Genomic DNA, 26,238 nt, shown 5'->3' with positions numbered 1-26,238 from the left:
CCACCATGATCAAGTCAGCTTTATCCCAGAGATGCAGGGATGGTTTAATATACATGTCAATAGACTTCATAAATCATATAAATGGACTCAAAGACAAGAACCATGTGGTCATCTGATAATTCAACATGCGTTTATGTTCAAAGTCCTAGAGGGAATTGGACTGGAGGGAACATACCTCAACATAATTAAAGCCATATATAACAAAACCACAGCCTAAATGGAGAAAAACTGTAAGCATTCCCATTGAAATCAGGAACCAGACAATGCTGTCCACTATCTCCGCTTCTCTTTAACGACAGTTCGTTTCCCCAGTGTTGACCCTCCTCTTTGTAGCCTGGACACTGATTCAGGTCCATCTGGTGGGGTCTCCATGGCCTCCTTGCTCAAGATGCAGAGGATATGATATTGAAGAGGCACCTAAAATTCCACCAGAAAACTCCTTGAAATTATTAACACATTCAGTAAAGTGGCAGGTTACAAAATTAACCTACAAAAGTCTATAGCCTTTCTATACACCAATAACAAGCAATCAGAGAAAGGGCACGTGGAAACACTTCCCTTCACAATAGCTGCAAAAAAAAAAAATAAATAAAGTATCTCGGAATAAACCTGACCAAAGACATTAAAGGGCTCTACGATGAAAATTTAAAATCATTAAAGAAAGAGATTGAGGAAGACACCAGGAGAGGAAGGGCCTCCCATGCTCATGGATTGGAAGAATTGATATTGTGAAAATGGCCATCCTACCAAAAGTCATTTATAGATTCAATGCAATGCCAATCAAAATCCCCATGACATTTTTCACAGAATTGGAAAAAAAACATCCTAAGATTCATATGGAAGCACAAAAGTCCTCGGATAGCCAAAACAATCCTGAGCACTAAGAACAATGCTGGGGGGGATTACTACATCAGATTTTAAGCTATATTACAGAGCTATAGTCATAAAAACAACATGGTACTGGCACAAAAATAGACCCATAGATCAATGGAACAAAATTGAAGACCCAAATATGAGTAAATGCAATTTCAGCCACCTGCTATTTGACAAAGGGGCCAAGAACATTAACTGGAGGAAAGACAGCATGTTCAGCAAGTGGTGCTGGCAAAAATGGATCTCCATCTGTAGAAGAATGAAACTATACCCCTATCTTTCACCCTGCACAAAAGTCGATTCCAAATGGCTCAAAGACCTCAATGTAAAGCCTGAAACTCTGAAACTATTAGAAAAAAACATTGGGACAACCCTGCAAGATATAGGCATAGGAAAGGTTTTTCTAAACCGGACATCAATTGCTCAGGAAACAAGGGCAAGAATCAACAAATGGGACCTCATTAAACTAAAAAGCTTCTGTGCTTAAAAGGAGGCAACCAGGGAAGTGAAGAGAAAATCCACATAATGGGAGAAAATCGTCCCCAGCGAGAATGGGAGAAAATCTTCACCAGAGACACATCTGACAGAGGTTTAATAGCCCGAATATATAGTGAACTCAAAGAACAGAGAATCAGGACAAGAAGTAATCCAATTAAAAGATGGGCTAAGGAGCTGAACAGAGAGTTCTCAAAAGAAGAAGTAAAGATGGCTATGAAGTATCTTAAAAGATGCGCAACATCACTAATAATTAGGGAAATGCAAATTAAACCCACTTTAAGATTTCATCTTACCCTGGTCACACTGGCTAAGATCAATAGAAAAAAAGACTCCAAATGATGGAGAGGAAGTGGAGAAAGAGGAATGCTCATTCACTGCTGGTGGGAATGCAAACTCGTGCAACCACTATGGAAAGAACCCTCAAAAAACTACAAACCCAGTTATACCACTCCTTGGCATATACCCAAAGAACTCGTCCTATTGCAGAGACACTTGTACATCCATGCTTGTTGATGCTCTTTTCACAGTAGCTAAGAGATGGAAGCAACCTAGGTGTCCCTCAATTGATGAGTGGATATTGAAAATGTGGTTCATATATACGATGGAGTTTTATTCAGCAGTAAAGAAAGATGAAATCATGAAATCTGCAGGTAAATGTATGGAAGTAGAAACTGTTATACTAAGTGAAGTAACAGACTCAGAAAAACAAACAACATATGTTCTCCCTCATATGTGGATCATAGCACCAAATCATAAATGAGTATGTAACCAGACATAACTACAGTAACCAGGATAATGGAAAGGAAATAGGGAAATAAATGAAAAGAAAGAACCTGAAAGAGAAGAACAGTAGGAAACAGGCCTTAATAAGGGAGATATGGATAAAAATTGGGTTAGTTTAAGGGAGGGGGGAGGAAAAAGTATACAAGGAACCTAGGGGATAAAGGGAAAGAAGGAGCTCTAGAGAGGTAGGACCATAGGAGAAGGGTATTATTAAGGGATGGGGGGGGGAATGGGGGCACCTTAAGTGGGAAGACCATGATGGATGGGTGAGACAATGTGAGAGATAAACAATGCATGGCTAGTTTTGAAAACCAGAGGGAACCATATTACTCCAGCAACTACTGACAAATTATACATAGCAGATCAAGAAATATATGTCTAGGTAAGCTTTACCTGAGAACAACTAGTCTTTGCCCAAGATTTATCTATATGACAAACAGTAATTAAAAGTACTAGACTGGTGGAACTAACCAGACATACTTTGAGGCCTATAATAATTTTGTCAGAGGGACATAAAGGACACTTTTGCTCCATACCCTCCTAGGTTGACTAGTTCCAGGGGACTATGAGCATCTTTCAAAATGTCCTGTAATGGTGGTGGTCACCGGTCCTCTTGGTCAAGGAGGCTGAGGAGTCCTGACCAGATGGAGTTGAACCAGTGTCCAGTCTACAAAGAGGCTGGCCAACACAGAGGTATCATTTCCTCCATGCTTCCAAGCAAAGCCAACCATGGTCAAGCAGGACCTTTGACTTATCTTCACATAGGTGGAACTGGTAAAAGAAACTCTTCCCAAAGCCATGTGACCCCTGAGGAACAGATCCTCAAATGACCTTAAAAGTAAAAATAAATTGGTTTATCTGGACCAACTGTATGGCCTTAAACACCCAAAAGGAAAGTATAACCAAAGATTAAAGGGACCAATATAATTTCTTAAGAGTCCATATGCATAGCTATAGGCTACATAACAACCAACAATGCCAGACAGGCTAAACCTTCTTTTGAGTTGTTGGCCAGGGTGGCCAAAGGGACTCCCAGATAGTAACCCAGCATAGAACAGTGGAAATGAACAGCAGACCCAATCTTATCTAAAGGAATATTGAGAACTGACTGCCGCTAGTTGAGGAACAGCTGACCCAAAGACCTCTAGATAGGCGGACCAGATTCACCAGATGTGCAAGTAGTGGAGAATGGCTGGGGTGCCGACAACAAGCAGACAGTAACAGGGATATCAGAGTATAAGGGCTCTAGTGGGGGGAGGGAGGCTACGGAAGGGTGCCATCTCGGAAGTGGGTGGATAGTCGAATGAGATGGTTTGGGGTGTTCTGTGTGATATACACACATACAAAAGAAAAATCAATACATTTAAAAAAACGTATTATACTGAGGAGGAAGCATGGAAATTTACGTCATGCTAATTAGAAGAGGTGATAAACATTACCATTGAAATCTGCCCAATGATTTATAGACATACACTGGCGCTAAGGATCCAAGTGCAACAGATTATGACTAGTAATAATCAGATACATACAGATTAGAGATGCAAGCGCCAACACCTCAGTGTTAGTAGCAAAAACAATGAGTCTGTCTGCAAGGAATAATATATTCTAAAATGAAATGGAGATCTTTACTAAATGTTAAAAATTCATCCAATTTTATGTCTTACTGGGCTATACTGAATTCAATATAACTATATTAATTCAACTGTGAACCTAGAAACTTGCACCCACTTGTGAAAGAGTTGTACTGTTGCTCTGGAGTGTGTTACTGAATATGTTAAAGCTGTAGTGAAATGTTTCTAATAATACAATAGTTATTAAAAATTTTAAAAATGATTAAAAAATAATAATAATTCTTCAAATCATAAAAATTTGCTCCTTAATAATTAGTAGATGTGAAAAACATTACCATTGAAGTCTACCTGATGACTTTATATCCATGCTTAGGTGTCAAGGAGCTCAGAAAGTAACCAACTGTGACTAGTAAGAATCAGATATATAGAGATTAGAAACACATGTGCAAACATCTTAATGTCAATTGCATTAAAAATGAAGTTTTCTGCATGAAACTCTATTTTAATAATGAAATGGAGATCTTTTTTAAAGGTCAAAACCTCATTCAATATTATGTCTTATAGGGTTTATACTGAATACAATAATGTAACTGTATTTGGGAACCTAAAAATGTACAGCCAATTTTGTAAGAGATGCAGCCTAGCTCAGAAAATTGTTATTGAATATGTCAATGCTGATGTAATGAAATGCTTCTTCTAAGTATGTGGTTATTAAATAAATAATTAAAAAAAAAAAGAAAACATAAAACAGAAGAGGTACAAGCTGGACATTAAGAAGAAAACCTTGGTACTGGGGTTTGGATATGAAGAGGAGCTGAAGAATGCTGATGTGTTGAAGGCTTGGTTCCAGCTGCTGGGGTTTTTCAGAAATACCTGGATCATAAGGGTGCTAACTTCATCAACAGGTGAATTCATAGCTGAATGGGTAACTGGGAGGCACGGTCTGATTAGAAGGATTAGGCTGCTAGAGGCATGACTTTGAAGGGCACATCTTGTCCCTGTCTCTCTCTGCTCCATGAGCACTAAGAAGTGGGAGGTTTTGCTGCAGCACACCCTCCTGAAACTGTAACTTACTGCTTTACAGCAGGCCTAGAGGCAATGGGGCTGGATAAGATGGTCTGAAATCTATGAAATCAGGACACAAATAAATCTTTACACCTTTTAATATGGTTTTGTAACAGTACAGAAAAGCTAATTAGCAAACTAATGGGACTTTGTTCACTACTGACTACTCAAATTATCCCAAATTTCATATATTGAAACTTAGTCCCCAATATGGATTCACATAGAAGTGGGGTTCAGGCAGGTTTTCAGTGACCTCAAGAAAGGGATAAGCTCATCTGATCCCTTCTGCCATGCAAGAAGTCAGCCTTTGATGAGAGCTGGACCCTACCAGACAGAGAACCTGCTGGTGCCAAGATCGTGAACTTGTCAGTCTCCACAATTGCAAAGAATAAACCTTTATTGTTTGAAAGTCACCCAGGTTACATTATTTTGTTATAGCTACCCACACAGACTAAAACAAAGTGCAAAAGACAAAACACAAAGCAGCTAGGCCGGGCGTGGTGGAGCATAGCTTTAATCCCAGCACTAGGGAGGCAGAGGCAGGCAGATCTTTGAGTTCAAGTCCAGCCTGTTCTACATAGTGAGTTCCACGCCAGCTGGAGCTACAGGGAGACCCTGTCTCAAAAGGACTAAAAACACAAAGCAGCTAAGTTTCTTAACTGATGATCTTTCTATTCTTTCTTCCCAGTAACATGTCATGTATTGCTGGGCCAATAAGCAGATCAATTATAAGCCTGTATTAATCTCACAACAGCCATAATGCAAAAATAGTGTTAAAAAATAAATACTTCAGATGATTAAAATAGGTAAAACTGACTTAACATAAATCAGTTATTTGTATTTGCTATCAAGAGTAAAATATATTATTCTCTGTGACAAATGTCAAACTAATTTATCAACACCTGGAACGTAAAGAAAATAAGGGTAGTTAAGGGGATGGATTTACTTTCCTATCGTTGAAAGGCTTGACCTGATGCAACAGAGAAACAATGGAGCAATGAGGTAAAACAATACCTTTTGGATGTGTTTCTCCCACATGTTCAAGGAATGGGTCCTAAGAACAGAGTGCTGCAATAGCTCACAATCCACACATGTCCTGAAAGAAAGAGAAATGTGTGTTACTTCGAGTACATTTGATCTCAAAAATTTCAAAAAGTAAAATAGAATTTTAAATACAAATTAAAATAAGCTGTTTCAAAAAACAACAAAAAAGATGTATTGCGAGATAGAGTCTCATATAAGCTTTCCCTGAGCACAACTGCTGATGTCTAGTGAGAAACTTGTATTATAGAATTACTGACACCAGCACACTACCTGTCTTTACATTGACATTATACTGTCAGCTCTATACCCGAGGGTGTGAGAAGTTAAACAATTAGAAGTATATTAGAAGAAGAGTCTGAAAAATCCCATCTCTTCTCCTCACCAGCAGGAACAAAAAGTGTTAAACACAGAACTAGAAGCATCCTCCATATAGAGTGGCACTGACCCATGAGAGAGGCGTGTTCAACCTCTCCATACAGCATTGTCACCTGCCAAGTTCATTCTCAAGAACTGCACAATTGAGTTACAAAGAAAAAAGAAAAAAAAAATGTGTGTGTGTGCGCGCGCACACACACACACACACACACACACACACACACACACACACACACTAATGTTTTGTGTTAGGGTTAGGCTCTATTCCTAACTTCCCTGGGGCACATGCAGTCCATAGGCTACAGGCTACACATGCCTAGTAGATGAAACTATTTGACCAGCAAGAGATAAAGCCTTTATTTTAATAGGTGTTGGCTTTGCAAACTTTACAATGATCAATGGGCCAACAAATATTGCAGTTAGCTAGTGATGAGGAAGGCATGATAGAAAATGCCTTGATTTCATCATAGTAACATTCTACTTGTATCAGTCAGCATACTCTATTAGGCTTACACTGTCAGTGTACTCTATTGAACTCACACTGGCAGTATACTGATACTGGGTTTCTACTGTAACTTTTTCAAACACTAATCCATAACCTGTGATCAGTTCTCCAAGATCACCACTTTATTGAATATAAACCCACAGACCTGAATACTAACTACCAAAAAGAAGCAGCAATTCATTTTACTCAGGTCTTGTAGAATCCTTACAGTCAGATATAGACATCAAATTTCTTTCTTTTTAAAAATATTCTTATTGATTCAAGCATTTCATACGATATATATTGATCATGTTCAGACTCCTCCTCCTCTACACTCTCACTTTACTGACCAACCCCCCAACTCCCCCCAACTTCATGTCCTCTATTATGGTCTCTGTTTTGGGGTTTTTTTTTTTTGTCTTTTTGAGACCAAAAACCAAAAACCAAAAATCAAAGGCCTATGGAGTGTAATCTGTACTTCCCAAGTTTTCTTGGTGCGGGTCTATTCTTTAGAGTTTGGTCACCATACCAAGCATCACACCAGTAGGGAAAACTGACTCTCCTTCTCCTGACATCTTTCAGTTGTCAATAGAGCCTCAGCTAGGGCCACAGCTTCCTGCCCATCTCCTCCATTCATGCTGAGCCCCTGTCTGGCTTGGGTTTGCTCAGGTCTTGTGCATGTTGTCGTAAGTACTGTGGGTTCATACATGCAACTACCCTGTGGTGTCTAGACAACATGAGGGCCAAGAACCTGTGGCTAGATAGGTCTCAGGCCACAGGGGAGAACCTACTACTATCATTCTGCTAAAGAGACTTAAAAGTGAACTGACTCATAATGACTTATTGTTATCCCCATAGATTTCACCAGAGGAGATTCTTCTTGCAGCAGAAGGCAATTAACAGAGACCCGCAAATGGTCAACATGCAGAGAAGAGACTTGTGGAGTGCTTAGTTCTCAACAGGACACCTATATCACACCTTCTCCTCCCAAGGCTCAGGGGTCATTTGCAGAAGAGAGGGTGTAAGAGCCAGAGGTGGCAGATGAATACACAGCAACTGTGTTGTCTGGACTTCGAATTTCTTAACATGGTACTTTGCCACCATTCCAACCAAGCAGGCCCTCCAGTCACCACAACTCCCTGTTGCTTTCTCTGCATTCTGCTTGTTGTTGTTCTCACTGTTCTTGGAACCTTTCATTTGTCTTTGATTCTCCCTGTATCTGCTACAGTGCAAAGCATCCAGAAGAAGCTCAGTAAATGTCTGCTATAGGACTCAAGAATCTTAAAGCTTGAATCAATTAATATAACATGCTTAATAATATCATAAAAAGGAAAGAGGAAGGGCTGGAGAGATGGCTCAGCGGTTAAGAGCACTGACTGCTCTTGCAGAGGACCTGGGTTCAATTCCTAGCACCCATATGGCGGCTATGAACCATCCTTAACTCCAATTCCAGGGGAATCCGAAGCCCTCTTCTGACCGCCACAGCATTGCAGGACACAGGTGCACTCACATACATGCAGGCAATACACTTGTACACGTAAAATAAAAATAATAAATAAAATATTTTAAAAAAAGAAGGGAGGCTATTTTTTTTTTTTTTTTTCTTTTTTTTTTTTTTTTTTTTTTGATTATTTTATGCCTACCAACCCACACTCACTCTCAGTTCTTCATCAGTAAAGCCTCTAATGTTTCTGTTAATGCTCTCCCAACCCCCACAGCCTGCCTGTGTGTGGTGGGGGATTCTAAATCCTACTGTCTGAAAGTCCTGCACCACCTGGCCTGGTAACCAGCACAAAGCAAATCCTCTAAGAACAAACGTTAGCAAAAACAAAGCTACCTTCCATCAGCAGCTGGAACTATCAGCTATATGTGTTATGAACCTAGATTCCTATCTCAGAATATGATGTTCCCAAGATTTTTTTGTACATAGACAGAAGGCATCGCCTTAAAAGTTTATAAGTATAGAGAAATAAATAAAGCACTAAATAATAATGGAAAAAATAGACAAAAATCAAACAAGTAAAAAAAAAAAAAACCCTAAAAAGACATCCAGGTGATTGGGGGTGGGGAAGCATTATTATTTTCTGTCAAGACAATAGTTTCTCAACAGCTAAATAAAAACATTACCAAATCATTTTATATAATAAAATTTAACCTTACACTGACCTTCCTTATAAAGCAAACAAACCTCTCTATCCAATAAGGCTCCATCTGAACTATGTAAGATGATAAGCAATACCTTAATTGCATTCATTTACATGACTTTGAAACTATTCTGGGCTGAAGTCATGACTACAAGGTCACAGAATACAGAAAGTAGAATGTATGCAATTTACTGAGGAGAAATGATCCACTTAAAACAGTAAGGAAGCACGTTTTCCATCCCTCATTATAAGACATCAAATGCTTAATGCAATCAACAGGTACAGACATCTGTCTTGAAGAACATTACACATATGCACATATACTCACTGATTTTATAAATACATATAATACTATAAGAATGTCTGAATAAGTCCATCAAATATTATAACTTCCTTACTAAAAATTAATCTGCCTAAATAGAGGCAAATAACAATTCCATATACCCTAGCAGCATTTAAATCAAACACATAATAGAGCTATTATTTTCCATCACCCCATAAACATTTCTTGAAACCCAAAACAATGTTACAAAGCCATAACTTCAGGAAAACAATTGTAAACAAAGGATGTTATGTATATTAAGAGCTTTTCTTTAAAAAGTGTTTTTTAAGAATCCACGGAGTTGAGGCTTTAGCTCAGTGGTCCAGTACTTACATAGTATGCAAAAGGTCTGGGATTCTATCCCCAATTTAAAAAAATATAAGCATTTCTGTTTCATGTTTTATAACTGAAACAAGCATATGTTCAACTAACTTACTTAGAGAAGCATGATTCACATGCCTCAAAAGCAGTAATAGCTCATTAATACAAGAAAGGAAATACAAAGGGTTGAAAGAAATTCCTTACCATAACACAGAAACAAGGAGCTCTCACATGAAGACAAAACTCATGTAAAGACACAGGAAACAAGGTAACCCTAAAGTAATTCCTCTGCTTCAATAAAATTCAATTCTAACATAAACTAGATATTGCTGGCACTTGAATTCACCAAAGAAAAAGGAGGACAACTATAAGAATGGCTGTGCACTACTTTTCAATATGAAGAATCTTAGTTCCAATGTAGAGTGTCACGCCCTTGTTTGGGGTTTAATATAGCACCAGGAGTTCCTTTGAGAACCATCTGTCCATTAAATTAGGTAAATCTCCTATATTTAATTCACTAACCAAGCACTTTTATAGTACTCAAGGTAATCTTTTGCAGTTTATAAATTACTTAAAGAGAAATAATGACAATACAAAATCTGTGCACAGTAGGGCAAGATTTTATGCCATAGACCCTGACCATTTCAATGGCTGCTTCTCCACCAAGAACAAAGGATGACAATGTACTCAATATTATATTTCTAAATATAGTACCCAATGCATGATATCACTTTTTCCTTTCATTTTTTTATCTATATGTGTGTGCATGTATGTAGACGTCAGAGGTTGACGTTGGGTGTCTTCCTCTGTTACTCTTCAACTTATTTTTTGAGACTGAGTCTCTCACTGAACTTGGAGCTCATCAATTTGTCAAGACTAGCTGCCCAAGTAGCTCCAGGGATCCTGTCTCTGTCTCCCAAGCACTGGGATTGCAGGGTGCTGGGGATCCAATTTCAAGTCCTCAAGCATGCACAGCAAGCACTTTACCGACTGAGCCATTTCCCGGCCCCCATTTTATTATTCTAAAATAATAACTTAAAATGCTCAATTCTGTCTGTAAATTAAGTAAATTCACTTTGGATGTACTTAAGTTTGGAAATAAAATTCAAGGTCAGACAATTCATAACTTTGTAAGAAGAAATTCCTGACTCACATTCTTTCACCAGGAGTACCAGAGGCCAATTTGAAATTTCTATTATTTCTGACTCTCTTGGTTACATTTTTATTTGAACTAAAAGCTCAGATAGAATATTAGCTTCTGATAGAAATGACTTCTTGTTTCTCTTACACTTCTCACTGCCTACACCAAGAGACAGTAATTTATGTTTCTAAGCGTGCTGATTATGATGGCAACATCCTAAGTTTTGCTATGTCCACATACCAGAATTTTTCATTCCTTGGCTGTTAGAAGATGTGGATATCAGTTTTTGTAACCATAGCCTAATCATCATATATTGTTAGATGGGCTATAACTTTTAACTGAAAATGAACTATATTAATGGCCTTACTCAAGCTTTCAGAAAAATCAAGTCCAAGTTCAAATTAAGATACATTTCATTCTCAAATGACTATAGCAAACTACCACAAAGCAAGAATGCATGTAAGCAAATGGTTCACATGCTTTAATTTTTATATTCTGTATATTCTGATGTTTCAACATCTTAAAGATCATTTCTATCTTAAAGGCTGTCTCTTTGGGCACTAAAGGGCTCAGTCCCATCATACCTTTGACAAGTAAGGTCATCAAGCCAGACCATATATATGCCTTACATTGCGCCCTACAATCTAGTGTTGCCTTCATAGCATCCAAACAAATTGCGGACTATCCTTGTATCTCAGAGTTATATATCTACAGTAAATTCAAAGCTATTACAGCATAACAGCTATTATGCAGTTACAAGTAACAATAAGCTATAGTTTATTCATATCGACCCATAGTTTGCTAAAACTATGCAGTTTTAAACTTGGCTGCCCTGCCATGCCTGCCTCAGTAAAGGCCAAAGCCTAGCAAGCCTTCCTGCTTCTGGGGCCTCCTGACGAACTCTGGTGCTTCATAATCCACCTTGCATAGTATGACATGCCCCCGAGAATCTGTGAGTGTAATAACTTGCTTTTCCTGAGCCTCTCATTTCTCTGTAAGTGCATACTTACTAACTACATAAAAGATCACAGAACAGTATGTATGCATGCTTGTGTGGTCATCTTTTCATTTTTTTTTTCTTTTCCTTCTCCAGAAGGTCAAAATGTACACATTGTAAAAATGCATATAATAACGTACAGATAAACTATTCCTCTGCTTGAAATAGAGATGCCTAAATAAAGATAACTGTCAACTCTATATGCAAAATTAAATCCTGGACTGACAGCATTGCTCCGGTAACACAAAAGAACAATGTGACTTAAACTGTAAAGAACGGGTCAACAGCATTCCACACAATTAGAAGCACCTGCTACAGAATATGCTAATGTGCAGCTTCATCTTGGAAATATTTTTCTTCCTCTCTCACCTGTTCACCCTCCCATTTCTGCATTCAACTCCATAAACCCAGTTACCCCCATTATAAAACAGTTGACGGTTAAAACAATGAGCCAACCAAGAAAGTACAATATTCCATAACTGACATTTACTACATTGGCCTTGGACTTCTAATCTTTACCAGACGGGCACACAAATCAATCCATCAGCTCATAAAGGTGTGCTTTTTTAACCTCTAAAACAGATGGGATTGGCCAGAAGTGTCTGGCATGTCAAACTGCTAATCACCGCTGCCCTTTGCACAAAATAACCCACTTCAGTTGAGGCATGGCTGCACTGTAACCGACATTAGTCTGTGGGAAACCCATTTAACTGTCACATACTCCTGCCACTCCTGCTCTCCCTTAATTAAGCCTAATGCCTTATGCTGTGACCTTTTGTTCTAGCCTATTAACCCTATCTAGTACAAGTTCAATTATGTTAAACTAAAAACTTTGCTGTAAAATATTAAATGCCAAACTCAAAAAATCATAAGGGACATTCTCCTAGACTGTGCACCTTGATACTCAATGCATTTAAAAATATAACCTACTTTTTAAGTCATGCCAATTTTTACAGTTGAGAAGAACCACATTATCATTTTTGTCCAACCTCCTTATTTTATAAAAGGAACAGACTGAAAAACATTAAATAACTCACCCATTTCATAGCTCAGCCACGGCTATCAAACACCACGGTGTCTCTGATTAACAGCTAAAGTACCCAGCATTGTATTAAAGATACTATTTTACTTTTCAGCACCCTTAGAATATGTCATGAAACTACCACAGAAACAAAATAAACCATGATTTCAGTATGATTTAGAAAAGGCTTTCCCTCCAACACACCCAAATTTCCTATTCTGTCTCTACTTCTTTTTCCTTTTACAAGTAGTAAAACCACAGCCATAGAAAACTGCTAAGTCCTATAACACCCCCAAGGCAATACATACAATGATCATTTCTCTTGTCTTTCCTTATGTTTCATTGACATAACTGAGCCAAAGTTTTGAGCTACAGAATGCTCTTCATGAGACAAAGTCATAGTGTGTGTGTGTGTGTGTGTGTGTGTGTGTGTGTGTCCTGATTTTTTTAAGGTAGGGTCTCCCTATAGCCCCAGCTGGCCTGGAACTCACTATGTAGATCAGGATGGCTTTGATCTTCCAGAGATCCTCTTGTCTCTGCCTCCTGAATACTGGGATTAAAGGTATGTGCCACCATGCCCTGTTTTGTTTCAGTTTTTTAGAATAAGCCATCAAATCTGGCTTCATAAATATTTTAGAACAGATCTTTTTTTACACCTATGTACATATGAATTTCTGTTCAGTTATAAGGGCTTCAAAAATCAAAATTAAAACACTTCAAACTTCACTGTAAAATAAAACCAAATATAGTTCAAACTAGCATGCTATTGCTACAGAAATATTTTAGCTTTACCACACAGTAATACGTGCTATTTATTCCCCTTCCATATACCTCACATAACTAGAAAAAAAATTCCTCATCTCTCTCACTGTGACACAGAAACAACTAAAATAAAGTTAATAACATAAAAATTTAAATGTCTATGGCGATCATGAGAAAATGTATAGTAAGTTAGCTTTTCAAGGGCTAGAGAGCTGACTCAGTGGTTAGGAATGCTTACCACTTGCAGAGAGTCAGTTCTCTACATCTGCCAGCTCACAACCACCTGTAACTAACTATTGTTCCAGGGTATCGTATGCCTTCTGGCCCCCATGTGCACCTGCATATACATAGTATATATAAATATATATATAAAGGTACACGTAAATACACATACATTTTGAAAGACAAAAATCGTTAAGTTTAGCTTTACAAAGCATTTAAAGCAAATTGCTTTACAAAGCATTTAAAGCAAATTTTATCTTTTTTGACTGCCCAAAGGCCCCATATTTTAGAACATTTATTTCATGTGTCTCTTCTCCCATAAACAAATAAAGTTAAGGAAGACCCAGAACTAAGCAACCAGGATGGAACTCTGTGTGGTAGAAAGACCACTAAAGAAATTAAAATATGAACTATGACATAAGCTGTTCGTGATAGTGATGTTCTTTGTTCATTTGTGGTACTGGAAAAATCAAGAGGGCCTCATGAGTTCTAGGCAAGCACTCCACCACTGTACTGCATCCTCTGTCCCTTTTTCCTTTTAAAATCATCTACACACAATATAGCTGAACTGCTAGAATCTCTGCTGCATCAAGAGATTAGTGCTGAAAGGCTCGATTTTTAAAAGAAAATATTCTATTTATTATTTTTATTTTACGTGAATGAGTGTAGTGCCTACATGTCTGCAAGTGCATCCGTGTTGTGCAATGCCCTCGGAGATCAGAAGAGGGTGCCGTATTACCCTGAAACTGGAGTTATGGATGGTTATTAGCCTCCACATGGGTGATAAGAATCCAGGTCCTCTGCAAGAGCAGCCAGTGCTCTTAACTGCTGAGGCCACCCCTCCAGCCTCTGAAGGTCCAATTTTTAAACTGTTCTCAACATTAAGTAATATTCTTATCTACTTTAAAAAAAAAAATTATTTTGTGAGTAAGGGAGAGGGATGATGTGTGGAGGTCAGAGGACAACTTCTAAGAGTTGGTTCTCTCCTTCTACCTACCATGTGGGTCCCAGGGACCACTCAGGTGGTCAGGCTTGGTGGCAGGTATTTTTACCCACTGAGCCATCTCACCAGTCCCTTATCTACTTCTCTTAATTCTAAGCTTTACAGGCTTAAGGTAACCTACCATTAAATGGAACATACGAGTTTTCCAAATAGAAGATCATTTAACTTATGCAAAAATAACATACAATTCTGATAGTAAGTGTGGGAGTCCCACAAGAGCTTAAAAAAAATCAGTGAATAGATTCATGTTATAAAAACTACACCCTCAAAGAATGAATTTCTCGGCATTATCTGAAAGATGTATAAAATGTGAAAAATGTGGACGGAAAACTGGTCAAGGCTAAAGAAGCAGCTGACTTTCATTGCTAGGCACGGTGTAGTTTTGTTTGTTAGAAAACTTTGACTAGGCTAGTGAGGTGGCCCAGTGGTAAAGTTCATTGGCTACTCTTGCAGAGGACCTGGGCTTGGTTCCCAGAACTCACATGGTAGCTCACAACCATCTTTAATTCCAGTTCCAGGGGAGCCAACACCCTCTTCTGCCTCTACAGGCATTGTGTGCACAAGTGCACTTAGATACATGCAGACAAAAAAACAAAACAAAACAAAACAAAACAAAAAACTCATACACATAAAAATTTTCCTAGTTAAGAAAAAAAAAGGAAAACTCTGGAGCTTAATGAGATGGTTCAGCAGGTAAAGGCATTTGATACCAAGCATGAGGATCTGAGTTCAATCCCTGGAAGCCAAAATACACAAGTAGATATAATTTAAAAACCTTAAAAACTTTGTCTTCATGTATATGAACCTAGGTTAACATTATTTTATAGCACTTGTTAATGATTAATGCTGTATTTATCCAGATAATTTATGTTTTATTTAGCATTTGAAAATAACTCTCTCAACTAGGGTTTTTTTGTTTTTGTTTTTGGTCTTTTTGAGGCAGTGTCTCCCTGTAGCCCCAGCTGACCTGGAACTCACTATGTAGACCAGGCTGGCCTTGAACTCATAGAGATCTGCCTGCCTCTGCCTCCCGAGTGCTGGGATTAAAGGCGTGTGCCACCACGCCCGGCTCAACTAAGTATTTTTGAGCTTCATTTCAGTACAATTTTATTTTCTGTCTCCCACTAGTAATTATTAGTTATCAACACAATGATATTAGAACAGGATACTTACTTCTAGTAAGTCTCAAAATACTACAAATATACTTCATATACTATTTAAGTCCTAGAATGTATTAGGTTTTGAATCAACAGTTATTCTTGATATCTTCTTAACCTGTTGAAGTTACTGAAGAGCAAAATTAACTCTATCGACATGAAATTTTAAGATGCCTCTACTTTCCTAAACAGTCATCTCCTCAGGATTAAAGGTGTCCAGCTGGTAGATCCTTTTGACTACTAGAAGTAAACTAAGGAAATTGCCTAGAAAGCTCAGCAATACTGTTTCATTTTCTTGGGGGGTGCCTAAATGTTGCCTACAGACTTTGTTAAACATCTAATATAATTTGCATATTTTGAAGACCATTTACTATTATAAAACAAATAATTTCTCAAGTGTCAATTAATTATAATGCCACCAACAGTTATTTTCACTTTTCCCCTCATAGTACAACTGAATTAAGGATAAGTTTAAAGATACAATATTATTCCTTTTAGAAGTGTTAAATAGACCAAAGAACGTAGAGCAGCAATTATTCTTAAGTTAGATATAACAATTAAGTGTTATATATAAATAAAGATTGAGATCAAGCAATTAAAGTCAACAAATGTTTATAGATAACCTTGGATGTGGCGGGCACTAAGACACTGACAATACATTAGTGAACAGACTTCCTCATAGAGCTTATAATCTACTGAGGAAAACAGACAGGAAACAAGTGGGACTATTAGGATCAGTGAAGACAGAAAAATGTGAGATCACTCTCTTGCCCATTGTCAGCATAAGCAAGACTATTCCTTCCCAATTTGCCTTCCAAGGACTCCCAAGGCAATGAATCAGTTTGTGGCCTGTGTTAAAGGGTTTACAATCAGGTCCTCTCTTCTGCTCTCCAGAAGTACACACTAAAGCATACTTGGTTCAAAGTACATTATAATCACTGGTCTACATAGTGACCACCCCCAATCTTATGTATCACTATTTCACGAGAATGTAGAAATGGGGTCCATAACTTTTTATTATGCTCTCAATTGAATTCAAGAAGACCCCAAATGCCTCCTTCGATAGTTTTAGAACACTGCTCACTGATAAGACGTACAGCTGGCTGTGAGTGTTGGTCATGCCAGTCAACTAAAGGTGCATGGCTCTGGTAAATCTACAAATAGAAGTTCCCCTGTCGCTTTTTAAACAGAAGTGAAAATGTGTATAAGATGTAAAACAAAGTGTCTGCATGAACACATACACACCTGTCCTATAAAACAGCTGAGAAATTATATATAAGTAACAGAATTATGAAAGAAATCTTAAGGCTATTCTGAAAACAGCAAGAAATCTGGGGTGTAGCTGCCCCTGGCTCATTCTCCTTCTTAAGACCCAGCACTGAGTATTACTGATCCTTCCTTGGCCTTAGCTTCGGCTTCACTGCTGGATCCACTGTCCAAGGTTATTCCATCACACCTGTTACACATGCCTCCTAAGACAGCATAAACAAAGCAAAACCAAAGAGAAGACAGAGCTGAAGTCAATAGAGATTTGACTTCTTATCCTGGATCCACCCAACTGCCAAAAGGACAACTTTTAAAGCAAACTTAAATTTTCAGGGGCTCAATTTCCTCCTTTAAGAATTTTTAAATTCACAGTGGCAAATAGTATTGGAAAGTTTAGTAATCATTTATCCAGTTGTAACACATGGATCTCTGCCACAAAGAAAAGGAAGAAGGAGGGAAGGAGGGAAGGAAGGAGCGAGGGAAGGGAGGGAAAGAGGAAGGGAGAGAGGAAGGAAGGAGAAAAAGAACAAAAAGGTGAGAAATTCCAAAATTATAAGAACCAAATATTTTTTAGTATTGGTTTAATAATGGGGAAACAGGACAAGAGGTGCTTAAAGTCACAGCACTTTAGATTTTTATCAAGTTTGCTCCAAAACTGAAATATAGCATTCCATAACATTACTTTCAGTTTGCGGAGGTCCAAGCTCGAGATTCAAAATTGGGGAGGGGAAATGAAGACAGGACGACAATGATTCACAACAGTCAAGTATTACCAAGAGAAGAACTCCATAGCAGTAGGGCTGTGAAACTGACTTGGGTTTTATCTCAATAACACAAAGCATTCCCACACTGGGATAGTACCAGATGGTAAATTAAAAACTCTCAGTTGAACCCTTATGTTTGCTATCACATAGATTCAGTCTATTTCAATTAATTTTTTAAGAGCATGTAAGGGTTAGACAAATAATACATATCTGAAACTGAAGACAGTTTTTCCCCCAGATTGTTCACTTTGACAGTTTCCCTCTTTTATTTGGCCAAAATAAAATATATATTCTCTTAATAAAAGATAAAAGTAAAACATTCTTTTGCAGCTTTTATGGAAATCCTTTCTTCTCCCAACATTTACCTAGCAATTCGACATCATGTACTTTATAATACATTCTTTATTGTCAATATAATTTCAATTTATACCTTTCAGTGTATAGGGAGCCACTCTGCTAGAGTGGTTTTGGGTTCAAAATTCCATAAATTTTAAATGAGTCAAGTAAAAAAAAACAGGTGGAAAGGTTTATAACTCTATTTCTCATGGCCTCAACAATAAAAGCACATAGCTGGTGTGTACTTAAAAATACACTCTGTGCCACAGCCTACTAACTGGAAAGGCTCCTTTCTTACCAAGGTCTACTCCCCAAATGGACCAACTGTTCCTTATCTCTCTACATCCAAGAAACACACACACACATTATCAATTTCCTGTTTGTCTTTCAGAAACTACTTCATTAGCATAGCATAATCTTTAACAAAATTACTGTGGGTGAAGAAGAGTTACATAGTAAAAAGGAAAATATATTATGTTAAGAATAGTCCAGAGTTATAACTTTTCAACCAAGAAAGGTTATGGCTCTGAATTTGCTACAACTGCTCCCTGAAGTGGACAAACAAAATTAGCCTTGGGAACAGCAGGATTAAGACCATGACAAGCTATTTTAATGAATTATATCAAGAAACACAGTGGCTTTCACCGCCTCAGAGAACACTACAATAATTCTGTGGTACACTTCACAAGACTTAGTGCTGGTAGGGGGAGAACAGCTGGCCGACTGCCCTTGGGGACTGTTTTTCCTCAGGTGAAGGATAGGCAGCAAAGAACTAATTCATGGTTGAAGAACCCAGAGTGCCTTCCCAGAAAGGCCAGGCTGGGAGCACCAGGCTGGGAGGACCATCGTGGGAGCATCAGACTGGGAGGCTGGTCTCTATCACCTGGGTTTTGTGGTTACCAGGTAGGGGTGAGATTTCCTAATGGCTTCCTAAAGGTCAGTTGGTAGCTGGTTTCCTTTTCCAAAGATGGCATAGTCTCATGGAAAATGAAATTATGAATGAAATTAACAGTGTGATCTCAGGTAAGCTACTCTGGCATCTCCACAGACTGAGTTTCTTTGGCTGTGTACTACAGAAAATGATAGCTATATGTCACTGAAGGAACTGTAGGGATTAAAGGTGAAAAATGTGTGTAAAGGGGCCAGAACATTGTCAGGAACAAAGCAGTGGCCTCCTAAATATGTTAGTTTGCTTCCTTTCCCAGCTCCTCCTGGGGGGAGGGGGGGTGAAAGGGATTTGGAAGTTGAAAAAACCAAAGGAACACACCTGAACAACTTCTTTACATACCAAGTTTTTACTCAATCACCTCTACTCCTTTTAAAACCATAGGTTTGAAATCATGCTCACAACAGCATATATCCAGAGCCAAAAATTTCAGAATTTAAAATCACATCTAACTCTTTCATGATATAGACCTTGTTGCCCAGGGAGATAAAAGGACTTATTTTTAACTTGTACCATACATAGACTTAGTAGAAGAACCTAAACTAGAAAAAGAAATGTGGAATGACAAAAGATAAACACCTCAGTTAATGCACTTTTGCAAAAATCCAACCAGAGCCTACATGACCAATTCTGTAAATAGTCCTTTAAAGGGCAGCGCTGCCCCAGACATTAATTCATTTTGATCTTTAGATTTTGCCCATCTTCCAATACTTTTCCTTCTGTTCTTCCTTTCCTTAGTTTGGTTCTTTTCCAGTGTTTAAACTGACCTCTCTGTTATTAGATTACTATAAACTTAAAATCTGGAATCAAAAAACTTAAGTTATGGTCTTCACAACCAGTTACTATCCATTCCTTTAATGTCATCTCCTAGGTTTCGGATGTAGCTCAGTGGTAGCACTACACACACACACATATACACACATACACACACACACATGCACAGAGAGCGAGAGAAGAGAGAGAGAGAGAGAGAGAGAGAGAGAGAGAGAGAGAGAGAGAGAATAAATCTCAGTTTCTAGAGACATTCCTCAGGAAAGAAGTCCTATTTTATGCTCATCTTCCAAATCTCAAATTTTGATCCTGACAGTACGTACAAGGTTCTTAACCATCTCATTAAAAGTATATGTTACAAACCATAATATAATTTTCATTTTAAGCTTACAATATAAGCATGATTCCTTACCTGACTATTGTAAGTAAAATATGTATATGACCTTTTTAAAGCAGTGACTTTTAACATGTTCACATGTTATATCCAGGCAAATTCAAAAATTAACAGCTCATAACCATAAGAAGCCAGCTTAACCATTACATGTGACTTATGTAAGCTTTTTTCTTAACTCTTTATTCTAAAGCTAATCACTAGACTATTACAGAGCTGGTAAAGAACATAAGTATTCAAAGCAAACTACTAACAATACAAGTTCCAAACTCCTTAGCTCCTGAATTGCTCTCAGTCTTTTATAGTAGATGAAAATTACGGGCTTAAAAAGGAGTAGACCTGACTATCATTTAACAGACTTTCTTAATTAGAAGTCCAAGGGTGAGACTCCTTTCCACCAAAGCTCTGAATAAACACCAGCATCAGGTCAGTCAGTTGTCCTGTTTCTGTGGCATCTCAAGCAGATGACTCAAATTCCTAGCAGGCTTCCAGTTTAACATTTCTTGAAACTCTAGGCTTAGTTACACAAAATTTAACACAAATAAGAATATCTTCCTTTATCCTTAATGACATCTGTGACAAACAACACAAAGTTAAACAGAAAAAAGCAAGATACAAGATATAATTTTATTTAGAGCTTTTTATTCCCTCAAGTGTATGAAGCTGTAATTTTGCGGGGAGAGTGACCATAATAGGCTGTAATTTCAAACACAACCATTTACTCTATCAGATATTAATTCTATTTCCAAGTTTCTTAACAAAAATCTTTAAAACAAACAAACAACAACAACAACAAACCCAGTTCTATTCATTGAAAGTGAAAGGAAGGAGAGACATGACCCATGGGTGATGTTACAATCACCTTTCTAGCCAGTTCAGTCCAGACTGCCACACTTTCTGTCATTTCAACCAAAAACTAAATCAAATGAACGACAATTTCTTCTGCAGGTAATTATCCATACTGTTATCATCAAGAATAATCTATCTTACAAACTGATACAACATTAAAAAAAATTTAAAATAGAATCTACCTTACAAACTGATATAACATTAAGGAAAATCTACATATAGTAGGGATTCTTCTCTTCAGAACCCCAGAGTCAGTTTTTTCTCTATTTTTGAGTTGCCAGGCTTCTAAATTCTTCACATTTGCTTCTCTTTATAGTACCCCTAGAGCTCTTAGCGAAATATTTATCCTTAGCATGATTCAAGTTATGAATTTTAATAAAATCCTAATGTAATGGTAAAATGTATCATAGTTTTAAAAATTTATTCCTGTTCTTTTCCAATTGAGCTTAAAGAACATTATCTTATGTTTAAGGTGTACTGATGATCTGTAATAGCATAAGTTTTTTAATGCTTTATTTGAAATATGTGCAAGAAAGTGTGAAGGCTCAATTAGAATTTCACAGCTCACAATACAAGGTATTTACTATAACAGCTATGAAAATTGGAGTAAATTCCTGCTGTCTCCATACTAGTTTTCATAATGAAAACATAAAGCCACCTTTCATATTTATAGCAAAAAGAAAGTTTTGTTCTAAATAAACTCCAATCCAGTCTTTAGAATTCTGCCCATTCAGTCTCTACCAAATGGTATATTAAATTTCAATGACCAAGAAAAAAATCAAACAAACAAAACAAACAAACAAAAAACCCAGATGGGCAGCTAAGTAATACTTTTCAAGGCAACTCTGATAAGACTTCTGGTCTCTTTGCCCTCCATTTTCCCCCTGGAATAATAAGACACTGTGTGTGTAAACAAAGCGTTCTTCCTGTAGTCATTTATATAAGGCCATTTCTTTGCAGATTCTGTAGAAAGTTCTCCACTTCATCACACAAACCTCAGCACTCAGTTTTCTACATCCAAAAGGATGCTTAGAAAACTCTGGATTTTAAAAGAATAGACTAAAGAAAAAGTGATCTAACATTCATTTTCCTTCGAGCAAACTGTAAGTCCTGGTTCTGTGCTGGTACCCGATTTTGACCTCCCACTTCAGATATACTTAAGAAACATTAAAAAATTGGGAACTTGTCATTTCTTTCCTTTAAAACAACCACTATTTATATAATATTGTTAGCCTCATGAAGGGAATCCATTACCATCAGCAATTCATGTCTCTGTTTCAGCGTCAGATGCAAAGAGGACAGGGAAACAAGATCTTCCTCCTCCATTTACTTTTTGTTCATTCCAACTTCTGCAGAGTCCCCAGCTCCACTCCCCTGGCCTGCTTCATCATCTGACACTCCTGGCTTTTACCTTCTCAAGTCTTAGTGTTCATCCTGGTGTTAGGTTTCTAATTGTTGTTATCTAAATACTACTGAATGAATGTGCTCATCCCCTGCCCCGCCCCCCCAGAAACATAACAATTTAAAGAAATGAATCTTAAACTATTTAATTCATAGATCCAAACTTGCACAGTTTTGGAAGTTACGCCCAACCACATTCTGTTGAAAATGTTTCTTTGATTTTTCAACAGTCATCAAGAAATTTTTACATAAAAATATTTCTCCAGTTGGAAGACATGGGTACACAGGGCTTTGCTAAGGACAACAAATGCTTTTTCCTCAATTACCATCCTTGTAACTATAAATCATTATTTTAAAACACAAAAACCCATTCTTGCTGTGTTATCAGTCACCTGAAAAGCTAGGTGGAGAAACTACAAGAATAATCTTCCTTCACCCTATCACAGGCATGAAAGGAAGTTCACAAATTTAAGCAGTTTTCATGGAAGAGAGGAAAATACCTGAAGATGTAGAAGCTGTTTATTTTAGAGAAAGGGGAGGAGGGGGAAAGGAAGGAGAGAAGAATGGAGGTAGAGAGAGAACGAAACTCCTCAATTAACTTACACTTTAAAAACTGTCAGAAAACTAGACTTGGAAGCATAAAAGGGTCTCTTACCACAATTTAACTGAATACTTTACTGATTAAAATTCAATGCCTTAAACATATGTTAACCAAATGATCTTTTAACTTTATACCAAAATATTACTGCTTTTCTAGATGACCCAAGTTCCTTAATTCTTTAGGCTTTAAAAATGAAAGACCTAATGCTTTTGATTTCATATATCCTAAGCCACTTTGGTTTAATTTAAAATTATCTCCACGTCTTGATCTTCTAGGGCTGGTTTGCAATAGAATCTGTGCAATGAATAATAACCTTCTTTTCTCTAAACTGTCTAGAGAGCCAAGGATGGCGTGTCTATCCTGATCTCCCTGTGTTCCATTAGATTGACATATTTTGCCTCATCTGTCACCTTCTATAAAACTCTGCTTTCAGATTTGAGTTAATTCATTTTTAGTTGTCCTCAGTGTTCTAAAATAGTGATGTTTGACAGAATTAATACAGTGCTCTAGTTCTCTCTGTTCAACTGGTATTTAATTAAAGATCTTGGAGGCCATCTCTCAGGCTACACGTTTAAAGGAGGCACATTACTTCCTCCTTGGACAATGTGATAAGCCACATGGCAGTGAGGCTGTCTCCCTAAGACCTCCTGTTTAACAGACTGCTTCACTACATACAGCTACCAGCAGAACAGGTTATCACTTCATTGCACGCTGACTGCATTTTCATACCTTCAAACAAAAACTCAACTGTACCTATATTCTAACTTTTTCAGTATTCAGTTCTTCTCTGTCGTTCTCTCTGTATATATATAAAATGATTTTTGTTTCCTCTTATCTCAAAAAGCACTGAGGGCATTGAATTTGTAAGAATTCTTGAATCTCGACAACAGAAAATCTTTAAGCAGTCGAAGCACAAGCTGAAAATGCTCTTTTAAATTAATATAATATCTTTTGGAGAATAGCCCACTTGAGTTGATATGTCATAATTTTCTATTCTGAAGGTGGCACGGATGATTTAAATTGGCACTTGTTATTTATTCCTTAAATAATTGTTCTCTTGGATGGCCTTTGGAAAGCCTGAACTTGTTAATCATTTTCTGACTATACAGCAACCATAAGAGACATGTCAATTTAAGCAAACTTCAAGAGCAATAAACTAACAAACAGACTCTAGGTGGTAGTATAGGTTATTTTTTATCACAATGTTTTGCTCTTAACCCTGCAGGAGTCAGAGGAGCCCTAGTCTCATCCACACACATTTCTTTATTGCTAACATAATATTTTCAAATGTTTAAATTCCAAAAATCCACACTCTACGAAGTCTGAAAACATAAACAAGTGCCTCTAAGTTCCCACAGACATTAAACTTGATTTCCAACTCTAACTTATCTGTGAAAAAGCAACAACAGAACAGTCCTTTCTAATTTTTAAAATATATTTTCCTCACACTCCTCATGTACTTTGAAGGTTAAGTTTAGAAAGAAATCTCCCCGAGTATGAACCCGCCTGGAGAAAGTAGTCAGATCTACTGTTTGCAGGTAGTCAGCGCCTGCTCCACTAACACTCCTCCTTTGTCTATAGGAACTAAGTCCAGGCAGAGAAAGTTATTATTGGTGATGAAGTCACAGCTCCCTGAATCAATTAAACCCTATGGACATTACCAAACTGCTGGGCAAATCCAGAGCAACTTACTGGGAAGTTTAAAAACATTTCAACATATTCTAAGCAGCAACCCACACCTAGGGGCCTGGCAACATGAAGCAGCATTTGTTTAAAAAGTCTACTTCTTACACTGTCTCTGAAACAAAGGTGGCAAACTGATGATTGAACACTGAATAATGGCATCTGGAAGATGCCACCCACTTACTAAACCAATGACTCACTAATAAGCAGGTTCAATGTAATTCATAACTTTAAAGAATGAATTATCTAGCCCTTTGCTTCAAAAATCCCAGAAACATAAAAACTATGCACCACATACATATATATAACACACATATGCATACATACACACATGCACACACCAACAGTAAAACACTATTTCCCTCATAAGTGTTGCAATCATTTACATTACCAAACTCCAGCTTAGTGCCACAAAATGAGTTAACACTTCTTGAACCTAAGAACTTTGAGACTTTTTTCCAAATAAAATGTCCCGTTGATTTAAAAAAAAAAAAAAAAAAAAAAAAAAGGGCAACGTAAGATTACCTATCACTCTGTTCTACAACCTTCAGAATCCAATTAAATGACTAACATGATAGAGCATAGAAACTCCTGGAATGCCTCAGAGATCAACATGTGTCAGACTCTCAGCCTCTCCGCCTCTTAAACGCTGTGGATTCCTTTGTTCCTTCAGACTAAACAGCAACTCCTGATTAAAATTTGGAAACTACTTTGAAAAGGATGTGGAGGTCTGGGGGCTGTTTCCACAGCAAAGGGCTTCCTCAAACAACAATATTCCATACTAGCAAGGAGGGTAGAGCCAGGAGAGAAAACGGTCTTCCAGGACTTCAGCGGGCTCACCCTAAACCTGAACCCCGGTCCTGGATCCCGGGTGAAAACTACCGAGAGGCCTCCGGTGCGAGGGGCCTCGCCCTCCCTCAGCAGGCGAGAGCCAGTGCCCGGCAGGCCGGGCCTGGGGCTGAGCGCTGTCCCTTCTCCGGGTCACTTTTCCTGGCTGGGATCTGGGAGGACCCGGCAGGGAGGACCCGGAGAAAGGCGGGGAGCAGCGCCGGGCGCCACCCAGGACACCGCTGCGCGGCGGGACTGGAGCGGCGCAGCAGCCAGCGCCCGGGACTCGGGGCCAACGTGGGGCAGCCAAGAGGGCGCGACCCCGGCCGCCAGCCGCGTCGGTCGGTGCGGGCTCCGGGCACCCAGGGTGGCTGTGCCCGCGGGCCGAGCTGGCACGGAGCAGCCAGGGGCTGTAACTCCACAACTTGGCGGCCGCGCGGGTCGGGGCCGCGAGTTCCCGGGGAGACTCGGAGCCGGGCGCCTGGGCGGGATGTCCCCGGCATCCGTGTCCCCGGCGCCCCCGCGGGCCTCCCGGCCTCCGCCGCCTCCGCGGGCCGAGCTCCCAGGCCGTGACCGGCAGTGCGGGGTCCGCTCCGCGAGCTCCGCACGGAGCCCGGGG

General features: G+C 38.5%; 1 protein-coding gene across 1 annotated transcript in view; it reads right to left on the bottom strand.

The window, feature by feature from the left end:
• Positions 1-26,238, bottom strand: part of Nrip1 (nuclear receptor interacting protein 1) — a 180,594-nt gene that overhangs the window by 153,256 nt on the left and 1,100 nt on the right. The window contains exon 2 of the mRNA XM_029555784.1: positions 5,805-5,886. The gene's annotated coding sequence lies outside the window, so the exon portion shown is untranslated. The remainder of the gene's footprint in view (positions 1-5,804; positions 5,887-26,238) is intronic.

Source organism: Nannospalax galili, unplaced genomic scaffold (genome assembly GCF_000622305.1).
Source record: "Nannospalax galili isolate Female #2095 unplaced genomic scaffold, S.galili_v1.0 scaffold266, whole genome shotgun sequence".
NCBI classification, from domain to species: Eukaryota; Metazoa; Chordata; class Mammalia; order Rodentia; family Spalacidae; genus Nannospalax; species Nannospalax galili.
This window is presented reverse-complemented; position numbering and strand designations above follow the sequence as displayed.